We start from the raw sequence: 14,574 nt of genomic DNA on the forward strand, positions 1-14,574 counted from the left end.
CTTTCAGTCTTGTGAGATTTATGCTGGCTAGGATGGCCTAGACCAGGAAGTTTCCAAAAGATGCTATTTTGGGGATTCTTGGCTCTCTTTTACACGAGAGCCGCTCCCTTTAAAGGTTTTGTAAAGTTCGTCATCTGGGAATATTTCATTTGAAGAAAAGGTTCCATGGCTAAACAAATAAACACTAAGAAGTTTGAATATCAAGACTTTTCTCCCCCCCAAAAAAGTTTGTGATGATTATATCTAAACCCAGGCACATCGGAAAATACGTATCAGTCACAGTTTATAGTCTATCAAAGAACCTCACACAGAAAACTGCCCCACCAGACCCAGGCAACTGACATCACTCAGCCTAAGAAGCACACAGAATGGGCATGGAAATAATCACGTCCACTTGCTTAATTTAGAGGCCAAAGGGGACCAAGTGACTCATCCAAGGTCACTTGGCTTATTAGAGGCAGACCCAGCACGGGCCCGGAGTTTGGCACTTGGGCATTATTTTGATGTGTGGGATTGGTGCTCGTGGAGATCACTCTTGGGAAATTGAGGCTGATAAGACTTAACTGACCCGGGTTTTATTTAATATTTTTTTCCATCGGTAAATGTTTCTAAATGTGTCTCTGAAAGATACAGACTTTTAAAAAACAGTACCCATGATAACATTATCACACCAAGGAGCAATTAACAATTATTACTTACTGTTATGAAGCACCCAGTTTTCATTTTTTTTAGTTAATGAATTTTTAAAATTTGAATCCAAGTTAGTTAACATAAAGTATAATAATGATTTCAGGAGTAGAATTTAGTGATTATCACTTACATATAAGACCCAGTGCTCATCCCAGTAAGTGCCCTCCTTAATGCCCATCACCCATTTAGCCCATCCCAATACCTCTCCGGCAACCGTCAGTTTGTTCTCTGTATTTAAAAGTCTTTTTCATGAGGGCGCCCGGGTGGCTCAGTCCATTAATCTTTCAACTTTGGTTCAGGTCATGATCTCACGGTTCGTGGGTTCGGCCCCGTGTTGGGCTCTGTGCTGACAGCTCAGAGCCTGGAGCCTGCTTTGGATTCTGGTCTCCCTCTCTCTCTGCCGCCCCCCCACCCCGCTCACACTCTGTCTCTCTCTCTTTCAAAGATAAATATACACTAAAAACAATTTTTTGTGGGGGAGGCTGGGTGGCTCAGTCAGTTAAGTGTCAGACTTCACCTCAGCTCATGATCTCGCAGTTCGTGGGTTTGAGCCCCGCATGGGGCTCTGTTGACAGCTCAGAGCCTGCTTCAAATTCTGTGTCTCCCTCTCTCCCTACCCTTCCGCGGCTCATGCTCTCTCTCTCTCTCTCTGTCTCACTCTCTCTCAAAATCAACATTAAAACAAATTTTTTTTTAAATCTTAAAAACTTTTTTAAAAGTCTTTTATGAAAACATCCAGTTTTCAAATCTCCAATTTTGACGCAAAGTGGAAGGTCAGGTGGGTCAGGGTTTGGAGTTCTCTGGAGCCTTGTGACCTTGAGAAAATCATGGAACCCTTCTCAATCTTTGTCTCATCATCTATGAAAGAGGATGATTCTAATGTAGAAAGTGCTGTTGTGAAGGTCTGATGATCTTGGTGAAGTCCTTAGGAAAGGTAACACACGGTAAGCTCTTAATCGCTGATGCTAATGATGTGATAATCATAGCATTGTTAGAGATAAGCTGAGCTGGGTCACCAATGGCCGAGAGCGTTTGGCAGTGTGCCAGTTTTAGCATTGGGAGCCTTGAGTCCTGGTGATCCACCCAGTCCCTGCAAACCAGGATGGTTGGCCACCCTCCTAAAGCCAGCCAGGCTAACAAGCCATGAGAGGTGAGCTGGTAACCCAAGCTCATGGAACTGACACGTAACGGATTTCTCAAGCACGTTTATTATTTGGTTGATGCAATCAGCAGGACTGCTGGATGGGATCCCAGATTCTCTATAAATAGACGTGAATTGTTCAAGAACCTCAGACCTGGGGCTCATCGTCATGGAATTATGGGCTTTAACTGCTCCCACCACGCAGAGGTAGAGTGCCCTCCAAGTGCCACAGTAAGGACTGATGCCCACCTGAGGAAGAAATGCGGCCCCTCGCTATAACGGAAGCCCTTGCAAAAGGCTAGCGCATTAGAGAGAAACAATACGGAGTTTACAGGGTGCAAGCCCCTCATGCTGGCGATCGAAAGACTGAGGCCCAAAGAGGTTAGGTGACTTTTGGCAAATTGGAGACAGCTGAGCCGTTGAGTGGTTGCTTTGACACTTTTGGCTTTCCGTAGATCGCCTTACGTGTGGCGTGCAAATCGTGGCGCTCTCTCTTCCTTGGACAGCCTCCTCGGCACGTTTACATAGCTGTGAGAAATGTGTGTGCTCTAAGTGCCAGGCCCCGGAGCCTGACCACAAGGGAGGAGGGACCCTGGAGGCCTGAGATTGGCGGTGAGTTTCCCCACCTGGGAGGGAGCTGATGTGAACACCTCTGGTCCGAGAAGTGAAAACTCTGCCTTCTAAAATGGCCTCGGGGCGCCTGGGGGGCCTCCGTCTGTTGAGCATTTGACTTCGGCTCAGGCCATGATCTCGCGGTTCGTGAGTTCGAGCCCCGAGTCAGGTTTTGTGCTGACAGCTCGGAGCCTGGAGCCTGCTTCAGATTCTGTGTCTCCCTCTTTCTCCTCCCCCGTTCGTACTCTGTCTGTCTCTCTCTCAAAAATAAATAAACATTTAAAAAAGTTTTTAAATGGCAGCAGCAGAGGAGTGAGAGTTCATTGCCAGCTGCTAACTGGGAATAGAACAATGGCGCCATGACGGTCACTGGCCAATTCAGTTAATGTACGAAGTCAGATCAGAGAATTGAGGAGAAAATGCCCCCTCTCTGAGGCTTGCTTTTTTTTTTTTTTATTAATTTACCAAATATTTATTAAGCACCTGCTTTATGTCAGGCACTCGTCTGGGTTCAGTAAGTTCTGCAACCATTATGTTACCGACTCATAGAATGTGGAGTCGTGGCCAAGACAGACCACACAAAAAATACAGCAGCTGTAATAAAGCAAGCTGTAATTAGGACCTATGATGGAAGAAGGAAAAAGGATAGAGTAGTAAGGAACCCATTATATCTCCAAAGAGGAGATTTTTTTTTTTTAGCTGAATCCCAAGGCATGAAAAAGAGTCTAAAGAAGAGAAGCAATGGAATTTTAGATAATTAAAAGAAATATTTTAACTGTCTTACCAAATTCAGTGTGTTTTGTTCCTAATGATAAATGACTATACCACCGAATTTTGGGGTAAAATTTTACTGACTTGACCACGTGCTTAATTCACCGGGCTGAGTGTTGTTGTTTTTAAAGGATCTTGGACTCGTGTTAATTTCAGGCAATCTGAGCATCATCTAGAATCCAAGTCAGAAACACTTGGCAGGAACCAAGCATGTTCCCAGAACTAGAGTCCCTATCTTCAGAAAACAGTGTAAGATACCCTACTGAATGAAATCAGATTTTTTTTTTTTTTAAGTGGAAATGAGATGAAAAGGATTGCAGTGGAGCCAAATGATAGTTAAGTTAATCTTCAGGGGAGGGAAAACATGTCAGAAAATGTAAACCAGATCAGGCCAACCCACGTTACAATTCTGCAGAGGGAATTAAATTCCTATGGAAAAACAAGTCTCTGATTATGAAAGGATTTGACTGTGTGGAAGAATCTGGAACATCCACCCTATTAAAAATACTTGTAAAACCAGGGGAATCATGTAAGAAATTAGCTGAGAGAAGGGGGAGAGTCCGGGCTGCCTGAAATAGAGTTATTATTTCAGACACTGTATCATATTCGTAAGACTGCAACGCAGAGAAAATTGCTTTATTACAAAAAGCAAAATTTATGATCAGGTAGTACCGTTTAATTCTAAGTGGCTCCGTTAACCCTTTCTGCACAAGTCTGTGCGTCTTCGCCATGAGAAGTTAAGGAACAAAATAATCCCAAGGTATGTGACATGTGGTGCATTTGTATTCTGATCCAAATAAAAATTAATCCAAGCACAGGGGCGAAACTTCTTTGCAGTTTCCTAGGGACAGAATAAAATAAACAAAAAAATACATGTATTGTTATGTGTCAGGAGATGTTGAGATTAGCAAACACGTGTCCCAAAGTGGGTGGGTAAAGCAGGAACTATTAAGAAAAGTCTTGAAAATCGCTGTTATAAGCATTCTTAGAAGGAAACAGAGTTTTAGCTCATTCCAGAATTGTGTAGACAGCGACTGTTTTCTAAACAGAATTGTTTCAGCAAGTAAGTGTTTGCGTGGGGTGTGCTGAAACAGTACCCCGTCTTCCATTGTGTCAATTGCATAGTTTTGATACAAAACACCAAAGGGAGTTAGTTAAGGCACGTCCAGATAAAACTTTTGTTTTGTTGCGTTTTAACCAACAGAGCCTTCGGAAAGGTGCCTTTGTTCCAGATGCAGCTAGCTAATGAGGGTTGGTTGATGGTGGTTAGGACGGCTAAGCAGTTTGCAAATGGCCACCCATTACTTCCACTGGGGAAGTGGTGCCTCGGGAAACGTTTGCACAGAATGTTTGGGGCTGTGGCGGCAAAAACCCTCTTCCCTCCTCCCTAATGCCAGTTCACCAAGTGCCTGATTTCACAAAGCTCAGCAAAGAGTCAGTTACTGTGTCAGTTACTGAATCAGACCGGTTTCATCTGGGCGAGCCAAGGGAAGAGCACGTTTTCCGTGGTGCACGTGGGCATCAGCAAGGAGAAGGTGGGGGTCCCCTCTCTGTGGATGCGGGGTTCACTACTACTATAAAAATAACCCACGTTTTCTTTCTCCGTTGATGTGCCATTGATCCCACAAGCTTCTTCCTTCTTAAACTATCCTCCTTTTGATTCACTTTCTGAATCTTTTTCCTGGTTCAGTTGAAATATCACCAACTCAGGGAGGTCTTCCCTGACCACTTGTTCCAAAGCAGTCCCCCCTCCCACTTCTCCATTGGGCTCCATCCACCATGATTTATTTTCTTCATAGCACTTATTACTGGCTGATGTTTTCTTGTTTATCGATTGATTTTGTTTGTTTATTTACTCTGCCTTCTGTCTACAGAATGTGAGTTCCGTTAGAACAAGAGCCATCTGGGAAGCTAAAACAAGTACCTGGCAAATTGGCAGTCAAAATTATTGAATGGTTGGTGGATGGATGGATGGATGGATGGGTGGATGTGTGGATGCATAAGCATAAAACATTTCCAGTTTGGGTAACCTTCACTGTTTGGCATTTTTCTTGGGCAAAGTACAGGTGTTGAATTCCTATACCACTAGATATTTTTCCACATGTCAAATGTCTCAATGCACCAAGACATCCACTGAAATCCACTTCAAATTTAACCATTTCTTGTTGGAAATTGGGTTTCCTATCCAATTTCTGGGTTTTCTGCTCCGTTTTCCCTCTCGTTTCTCATTAACAACAAACTAGAGACTGTATTGAAATATTTAAACATAGCCACAAAACAAAACGACCTGGCAAATAAAGCCAAGCATAGAAGAGGACTCAAACTTTGTTTTACAGGCCTCTATGGTGGGTGTCTGTGTGAGGGGTCACCGTGTCGCTGGAATCAATCCCATGAAATCAGGGATAAGGTCAGATGGTGGATTTGGTATAATTTGTGGGGTTAGAGACTTTTAAGCAAAGGGAAAGTCAGACAGGTAAATGCTTCCTTCTGAAAAATCAGGCAACTCTTTAAATTTATATAGGCCCATCCAGTCATTTACAAATTAATATGAAATGATGAGATAGGTGTGCTCATTGCTTCTCAGCAAACTGAGAGAACAGAGGTAGAAGAGGGGTAAGATGATGTTGGCTAGAGACGTGCTGAGGGGCAAATGGAGTCCTGGTGGCTTTTTAAAGGGGATGAGGAGGTTGATCAAAATGGCACCATGAAGACAGACTGCAGGGAAGAGAGGGGTAGTGTGAGGGAGGCGGGGGACCAGAAGAATCTGGCACATCTTGACAACAAGATGGAAAATGTGTGACCAGGAAGAAGAAGAAGAAGAGTAGGAACAGGGCTCTGAGTAGGAACTAATGTGCTTGGGACTTCCGGGTCCCCGCACTCTGAAATCCTGGGAGACCCGCGAAGAAGAAAACCCCTAAGCAGGAAGAACCATCAGAAGTGAGAAAAGAACTGTGTGTGTGTGTGTGTGTGTGTGTGTGTGTGCGCGCGCGTGCGCGTGCATTTGGGTGGGGAATCCTCCAACCAGTCATCCCCAGTGGTAACGTTGCCAAAGCGTATGCTTATTAACCAATTACGGCCGAGATTTACGGAGTGAAATTACATTTTCATATAAGTAGGACCGATACCATTCCCAACCAAGCACTAGCAAATTCTATGGGGCTTTAATGTGACCAAAGACAGAGTCAGCCTAATAGAGCCTGGGTGTGAATGGGTGCTTGGGATTTATACTTTAATGGTTTCCACGGCTCCCTGTCTCGCGGAGGTATTTGTCTTGGTACGTGGACACCCACATCGTGCCGTAACATTACACACGGGATTACGAGGGGTTTTTTTAATTATTATTTCATCTGTAATTATAGGCAAGAGCAGTTTATTATTTAGAAATCCTTGAAAACATTTTAATTGAAACGGTCAGTGGCCTTTAACTGACCCTGTCTTAAAATATACCCTGGCAACCGAAGTGTGTTCAGCTCCTGGATTACTAAGGGGAGTCGCTATTCTAAACCAAATCATAAGCATTATTTAAAATTTTGGATTTGAGGGGTTTTTTTTTTTTCAGATTTATGGCATAGTTGAAATGAGGTCAAGTAGAAGGCACTAAAGAATTTAATTAGAAATGTCCTCACATGCTCCCTATCTCTGTGAACCTCACATAGGTTGTCCCTGGAGGGCTTGGAGTCATTGGAGATGGCATGTACTTTTTTTTTTTTTTTTTAACTCCTAATAAGAAGGAGCTACAATCTGCTGCTACATCTTCAACACGGAATTCTGGGAACCTGGAGAACAGGGAGAAAGGGAAAGATGGAGAAGCCGGGCTGGGTCGGCAAGGAAAAAGCCTAGGGCCTCTCGTCTGGCCTCAGGGGCTGGCCCCAGCTAGAATATTCATTAATTTATTCAACACGTTTTCTGAGCCCCTCTTGTGTCTCTGTGCTGTGCAAGGGGCTGGGCGCCCAGAGATGATTGCGACGTGGTGGATGTTCTCAGAGAGGTCATGCATGAATGCCACAGACAGAAGGACGACCCAGAGGAAACCAAACGGCACTTTGGTTCACTTAATCCTACAGAAGTATGCCCAGGTGTCCGTGGGACCAAAGGACTGGAAGGCTGGACCTTTCCCTGGGGAGTCAACTGGAGGTCTTTTCCCAGGATGTGGGTCTTGAAGGATGTGGACCTGGGTGGGCCTAGAGGAGGGGGAGGGAGGGAAAGGCGTCTCCAGGCAGAGGACATTGCCTGTGCCAACACACAGACATTAGCTGGGATGGTTACCAGAACCCAGGATGTGCAGGCACTCCTCTGACCCAGAGCTATGGCAGGGAGAGATGCCAGGAAGTGATTCAGTTTGGAAGTCAGATGGTCGGTTAGAAGAACTTCTACTACTCGCTGAAGCCCGCTGTGCGACCCCACCAGCCCAGGTCCGGCTAGGACGGACTGTGGAAGTGTTGGGGTGTCAGGCCAGTGGTGTTCCAGGGCAACAGCACTGGCACGGAGGAGAGAATCTTGGGAAAGGGACAGAAGGGACATCTGGATTCTGGGGCAGCCGGACGGGCAGGGGATGGGAGAGGTACCACTAACTGGTACCTTTACGCTAGGTAGTTTTCTCCATTGTTATTTAATACTTTTAACATCGCTGCATGGTCGGGTGTTTATAACGAGTGGCCTTCCTCCCAGCACTGCGGTGGAGAATCATGCCTATCGAAGAATTGTAGCTATCATCAACGAAATCCGTTCCTCCTGTGACCTTACCCTAGCGAGTCACCAAGTGTAGGAAGCAGCTGGATACACATCAAGGCTCACAGGGCAGTGGCCCCACTGGTTCTCAATCTGAGGCTCACATTTGAAAGACATCTGTTTTCTCTCAACACCGTATGCGGTTTCTCTCTTGGGTTTACATCCCCAGGGGCCAAACACCCTCCAGAGTAGGTGAAGTAGAGGTGAATTGACTGCCAGTTGCTTTGAGGAATCCCCCAGGGCAGCCCAAAGTAAAATTTGCAGATGCCACATGTATCAGTCAGCTTTTGCTGCATAACAAACCACCCCCCAAAATGTAGAAAATGTAGTAGCTTAAAGCAGCGATCGTTATCATCACTCACTTATCTGTCTGTAGGCTGAGGGTCGGCTGATCCAGGCTGGGTTTGGCTCCAGGCTACGGATTAGGTTCGTGTCTACTTTATGTGTCTCTCATTTTCCTTGGACTAGTGTTCCCCAGGGAGCGCTTCCCTCACGGTGAAGGGCAGGAGTGTAAAAAGGCACATCTAGCAATGCAAGAGCATTTCTTTTTTTTTTTTTTTAACGTTTATTTATTTTTGAGACAGAGGGAGACAGAGCATGAATGGGGGAGGGGCAGAGAGAGAGGCAGACACAGAATCGGAAACAGGCTCCAGGCTCTGAGCTGTCAGCACAGAGCCCGACGCGGGGCTCGAACTCACAGACCGTGAGATCATGACCTGAGCCGAAGTCGGAAGCTCGACCGACTGAGCCACCCAGGCGCCCCAAGAGCGTTTCAATCCCCTGCCTGTCTGCCTGCTCATATCCCATTGCAAAGCAACTCACATGGCCAAGTTCATGATGAGACTCAGGTGGCTGAACTGCTTCTTAACCATCCTCATCAGGCCTGGTGTAGGCACTGGGTGAGGTCTATATTGGGGGCCGGGGCGGGGGGGCAGGGTAGTGTCAGCTAGCCCTTTGCTGCACGGTCCAAGGCAGGGGCTGTCCCTGCCTGTTTTTTGCTGGGACAAAGGTGCTGACTTGACTGGTTTGTATTTTCAAGCTTGAGAAGCACAGCAGTGGCCCTTTCTTTGAAAGCATCCTAGAGCAGACGAGCAAAATAAGTTGCTTTTCTAGATGACTATAACTCTTATTGCATTTGAAAAATAAATGTGCACTAAAAGTAATTAACACATGTTGGTTCATGAATAATACACTATTTTACAACTATTTGCTGAGCATAATGAGTCAAGCTCCGAAATTGACAATGAACGCTCTATTATGTGATTGCCAACTGTTTTATAAGATATTGAACATATTCATTACTTCTGCCATCATGCACACTGTCGAGCTATTGCTTTTTTAATAAATTAATTTTCCAGGCATCTCTGGGGTCTTTGTTTGAAATCTGGCTGAGGGCAAAAATGAAGTTAATTGTGTGGTCCGGGCTGAACTACCGATGTTTGGTGGCTTGCAAACAAGCGTCACAGCTGGCAGGCCCTGCAGCAAACACTGCGTGTGACTGACACGCAAGTGTGAAGGGAGATGTGGCTGCAGCCAAGGACAGTGTGAGGAGATCCAGTGGTGCCTTGAAGATGAACAGGTGGCTTCCCCATGAGGGTCTTGGGCGGCCGCGAGGTGTCTGATCAGTTTCTTAAACTAGCGGGTGAAAGCAAACATTAGCATTCAATCCCGTTCTGTTCTGCATACTTACTCTTGAATCTGCGCGATTTTTCCAATGTCAGTGTCACCTTTGTTGGGGAGTTTTATTGGCAACCCGTCTCCTCCCGGCAAGGCAGAGCTGGGTCCTCTCCTCTGATCCCATTGCGCCTCTGCTTATGCCCGATCAAAGCGTTCGTCGTATGTGCTTTCATTATTTACGCTGCCCCGGTAGCAAGACTCTGGGAGAAGAGATCCCATTGATCTCCATAAACTGAAGCCCTATTTCAGAGTCCAGAGTACTGTTGCCCCTGACGTTGTGCAAGAGTCTCTAAGTCACCAGTTTATGGATCTGTTTCCAACCCTTGGTCTGAGATCTAGAGCTCACAGAATACATTTCCGTGCTTGTATTTCAGCGTGTTAAACAGGACCCATGTTAGGAGAAGCTTAACAATTGTTTGTTCAGTGAATAAACGACCCAGCCTGTAAATGGGCTTTACCGTTATTGAGGCAAGGACCCTTCTTCATCGCATGAAAAACCTGCGTGGGTAGTTGCTCGTTAAGAATGGCCTGTCTTTACGATAACATTTTTCCAACTATTACTGAAAGTTGGATACACGGGTCGCTTTGGAAGGAAATCTCAGCTGTCCTCAGGGAACAGATTTGTTTCAGAGAGCAGATAACTTCAGACACACATTTACCTGGACTTTTTGATTTTTAATTGTCCCGTAGCCAAACCTCACACCAAGCTTACGGGCCATGGGTGCCAGGCAGGTACAGCATCAGCCCCAAACCTCTGTCCACTATTGAGTGAAGTGTGTTTCTGCGAGCTTTCTCAGTTAACTTCTCTGTGATCCAGACCGGGAAGTCAGACTGGATCAGGAGTCCAATTTCCTTTCTTTAAACAATAGGGGAATTGGCAAGTCAATTAGGGAACACCCAAATTCTGGAATGTTATACAGGTGTTACAAAAAGTGGCATTAGGCGCCGCTGGGTGGCTCCGTCCATTGAGCATCCAGCTTCGGCTCAGGTCATGATCTCATGGTTCGTGGGTTTGAGCCCCGCGTCGGGGTCTGTGCTGACAACTTGGAGCTTGGAGCCGGCTTCAGATTCTGTGTCTCCTCTCTCTGCCCCTCCCGTTTGCGCTCTGTCTCCCTCGGTCTCTCAAGAACAGATAAGTGTCGAAAACATTTTTTTAAAGTGGCATTAATAACGTGGAAATGTTCTTGTAGAAAGTTGGTAAAGTGTGTTAAGTGTTTCAAATAAGTGGAAGGGAAGGAAGGAAATGCGCCTATATTCATATCTCCCCACATTCATCTCTCGCTGGTGCAGCCGTTTTAATAGATCACAGTGTATTTTCTTTGTGTGTTTTTTGTGTGTGTATATTGTCTCCATAGCTATCTTTATACTTCTCTAATACTTGCTTTCCTGTTTTCTTCGTTTTGCCGTGTGAGTGCTCCTATTACCGATGGGTTGGAGTGAACTGATAGGTAGGAAGATAGGCGGGCTGATGCCTGATAACTGGACGCGTAGATAAAAACCACACTTGAATCAAATGGGCAAAGCATCTTCCCTTTGTGCTTGGTGCTGAGATCAGTGCCTTTTGTCCTGTGACGTAGGTCATTTTATTTTCACTTCTTCCAGCTTTTGGGATCTCGACTGCACTCCCATAGGACTTCCTTCAGGTACTTATCTGATACTAGGGTAAAAGAGATTCTGCAGCAAGAAGTCGTGTCCAGTTTTACCCTAGAAACCGGGTCGGAATACGAAAATGGCGGCATCTCCCTCCCTCTCGCCTGGGTCATTAACAGTCTGTGCCGCAAAGCACTGGGCTTTGGAGACGTCAGTCTCCTGCCCCAGAAGAGCCCAGTGGCAGAGTGAGAGGGCTGCTCTCCGGATTTTGGATCCAGGTGGGAACAGTCCCTTTGGCTGTTCCTTTTTTTTCTGCCTGGAAGCTATTTTTCCAGAGGCCAAGCTAATGGGACTACACAGAAGAACTTGACGTTTCTCATTTTAATTTGCTTTTGGGGAGATATTTAAAATAGACATTTGAACCAGCCCAGCCTGACAACCCTCAGCCAGCATTAGACGAGGGGTGATTGTAAATGGGGGGCAAAGAGATATTACAGAATGCAGCCCTACCCTGTCCAATTAGAAAAAGACATTCCTGAGGAGAGGTGGAGTTGATGAGGGTGCTCGACTTCACCCCCAAATAAAAGGGCAGCCGAGGATCTCAGGGGACCCTCCTGCTGTTAAATAAGGGCAATTTGTTCAGAAAAGTTGGGATATCATCTTAGCATGTTCGATTTAGAAAGGATACTCCACGATGGGAAATTGACATCCATTTCAAGCCTGACTGTCAACTATTGTCCCCCTGCTTGATTGATTTTTTTCAGTCTCCAAGAACAAGCATGCGGAGTGGGCATTTTCAGGGCAGCTTCTTTGTAGACACAGCGAGGCATTTTTTTTCTGGCTGAGGGTTGATCACCTGTAGCACCAGGATTTGACCCGTGCTCATTCCATTATACTGCAAGGTTTCTCATGACTGTAGCAATTTTTTGAAGTCAGCGGGTCTGTTTTCACAGATGATAAAACTAAGGCTTGCCCAGTTTGCTCAAGGCCACCCAGCAAGGCAAGGGTGGGGTCAAGGCCAGGCTTCCTGTGCCTGATGTCTAGTCCAGTGCCGAAACAGTCTCTGAGCCATAGCGTTTATGCCTCAGTCATGTCTGTGGGTCACACATCCTGCACATCCTCTCTGTCGCTGCCAGTGGTACCTGCATAAGCAGCCTGCCTTAGCATGCCAAAGGACAGAAGTCCTGGCCAAATTAGGGCGCCAGAAAGAGCTACCCTTGTCATTACCTCCTCCTGCGTCCGATCTTCAGAAAGGCTCTGTGCAATTCCATTCTAGAGAGTTAACTGTTTAAGAACCGGGGATGTTTCTCAAGGCAAGAACGTTTCTACAGATTTGCTCAGCAAGTATATGATTAAATGCTAATATTCTCACTAGGTGATTGATGTTTACCTCTTCAGAACGTTGGATTTGGTGTAGTGTTTTTATTATAATGCCTTCCCATAAGCGACTATCCTGCAAATTGATAAGCGTTCCTTTTAATTAGATGGTAGTGCCGTGTGCTTCACCCAGCATGCAAAAGACCTATAAAAATGGAGTTAAATTAATACACAGGCTGCTGCTAGCTCGGAGCCACAGAAATCAGCTCATTCTATGGAAGAGTGAATTTAGGACCTGACTCACCCTGAGGTTAGGATAAAACCCAGCGCCTTGCACTCTGAAATGGAGAGGTGAGGCACCTGGGTGGCTCAGCTGGTTAAGCGTCCAACTCCTGGTCTCGGCTCAGGTCACGATCTCCCTGTTTGTGCGTTCGAGCCCCGCGTTGGGCTTTGCGCTGATGGTGCAGAGCCTGCTTGGGATTCTGTCCCTCCTTCTCTCTACCCCTCCCCTACTTGTGCTCTCTCTCGCTCTCAAAATAAATTTAAAAAAAATTAAAAGTAATAATGAAATAAAAATAAAATGAATGGAGAGGAGAGGAGTCCCAGAGGGAGACGTTTTCGTTATATGCTTTGTGCAGCACCAAGCTCCAGCCCGCGGCCACTCCTCTGGATGGCTCAACAGCAACCCCAGGGCTCGAGCAACTCACCGTTCCTGGGCTCTGTTGGCCCCGTCCTCACTCCCCTGTCCACAGATGGACCGAGGTACCCTCCATACCGCGCACCATTAGTGCCCCGTCCCTGCCCGGCGCAGAGCATCCGGCCCTGGGCTCAGGCTGTTCGTAACTTTCGGACACTTTCACGGCTCTGGTGCTCTCGGCAGAGCAGGAGCCCCCTCAAAGTGCAGGGCGAATCCCAGCTACAACGGGAGCTCAAACTGCAGATACAGGGACGGGGCCGGTCTTTAGTAGACCATCAAGGAGACGCTCTGCCAAATGCCTGTCTTCTAGATGACTCTTGAGCGTCCATGAGCCCACCCCCCACAATTGTCACTGTCACTGCTGTTTTTATGGCTCCATCAAGCCCTGTTCCCAAAAGGGAAGGACAGTGATTCTGGTCTAAGGAGGAGGGATTTAAAATTAATAAATAGGGGCGCCTGGGCGGCTCAGTCGGTTGAGCGTCCGACTTCGGCTCAGGTCATGATCTCGCGGTCCGTGAGTCCGAGCCCCGCGTCGGGCTCTGTGCTGATGGCTCGAAGCCTGGAGCCTGTTTCCGATTCTGTGTCTCCCTCTCTCTCTGCCCCTCCCCCGTTCATGCTCTATCTCTCTCTGTCTCAAAAATAAATAAACGTTAAAAAAATTTTTTTAAATAAATAAAATTAATAAATAATAAATTAAATGAGTTACTAACCTGCTTCTATGAACCAGGCTTCATCCTCACAAGTCCCTGGGCCTGGGCACTGGGGGAAGGCAAATGATGCCCCAGGGTCACATCACTGGGCAGGTGAGGACGGAAACCAGGGCCATCTCACTAGGCTTTCTCTTCTGCCTTATAGTCTTTCTCCAAGAATATTTTTGTTCTTCGTGATCCCTCTGTCGACACCTAATATCCCGCCTTGGTGTTACTGACTTGCCCCATCTCAGACCCAGCATAGTGTTGCTGGGAGGTGAAAAGGGGATCCACTTAGCACAACCGCTGGGGTCGTCGCCCTCTGGGGAGTCGGTGTAAGTGATCTTCCGGCTCTGATTTCCACAAAAGTGCACCAGGGTCGAAGCCCTGAGAGGGGCCGTCAGCTACACCCACACCCCACCACCACCGTCACATTGGCCTCCCGGAGCAAAGTGCCTTGCGACCCAGCCTGAGTGGACGCTTAGGAGAAAGGTTTGAGGTTTCATCCACGCCGAATGTGAGCAGAAGGCCCTTCCGTTCTACCTTCACACTGCGTGTGTGTCTTGTAAAAGTGTGAATGAGCAGAGATGCCATGACTGAAAAGGGCACCGGCCGGTGAGAAGCGGAGTCTCAGGCGTCGCGAAACCCAGTGTGAAAAAGTG

Source organism: Acinonyx jubatus, chromosome E2 (genome assembly GCF_027475565.1).
Source record: "Acinonyx jubatus isolate Ajub_Pintada_27869175 chromosome E2, VMU_Ajub_asm_v1.0, whole genome shotgun sequence".
Taxonomy (NCBI): domain Eukaryota; kingdom Metazoa; phylum Chordata; class Mammalia; order Carnivora; family Felidae; genus Acinonyx; species Acinonyx jubatus.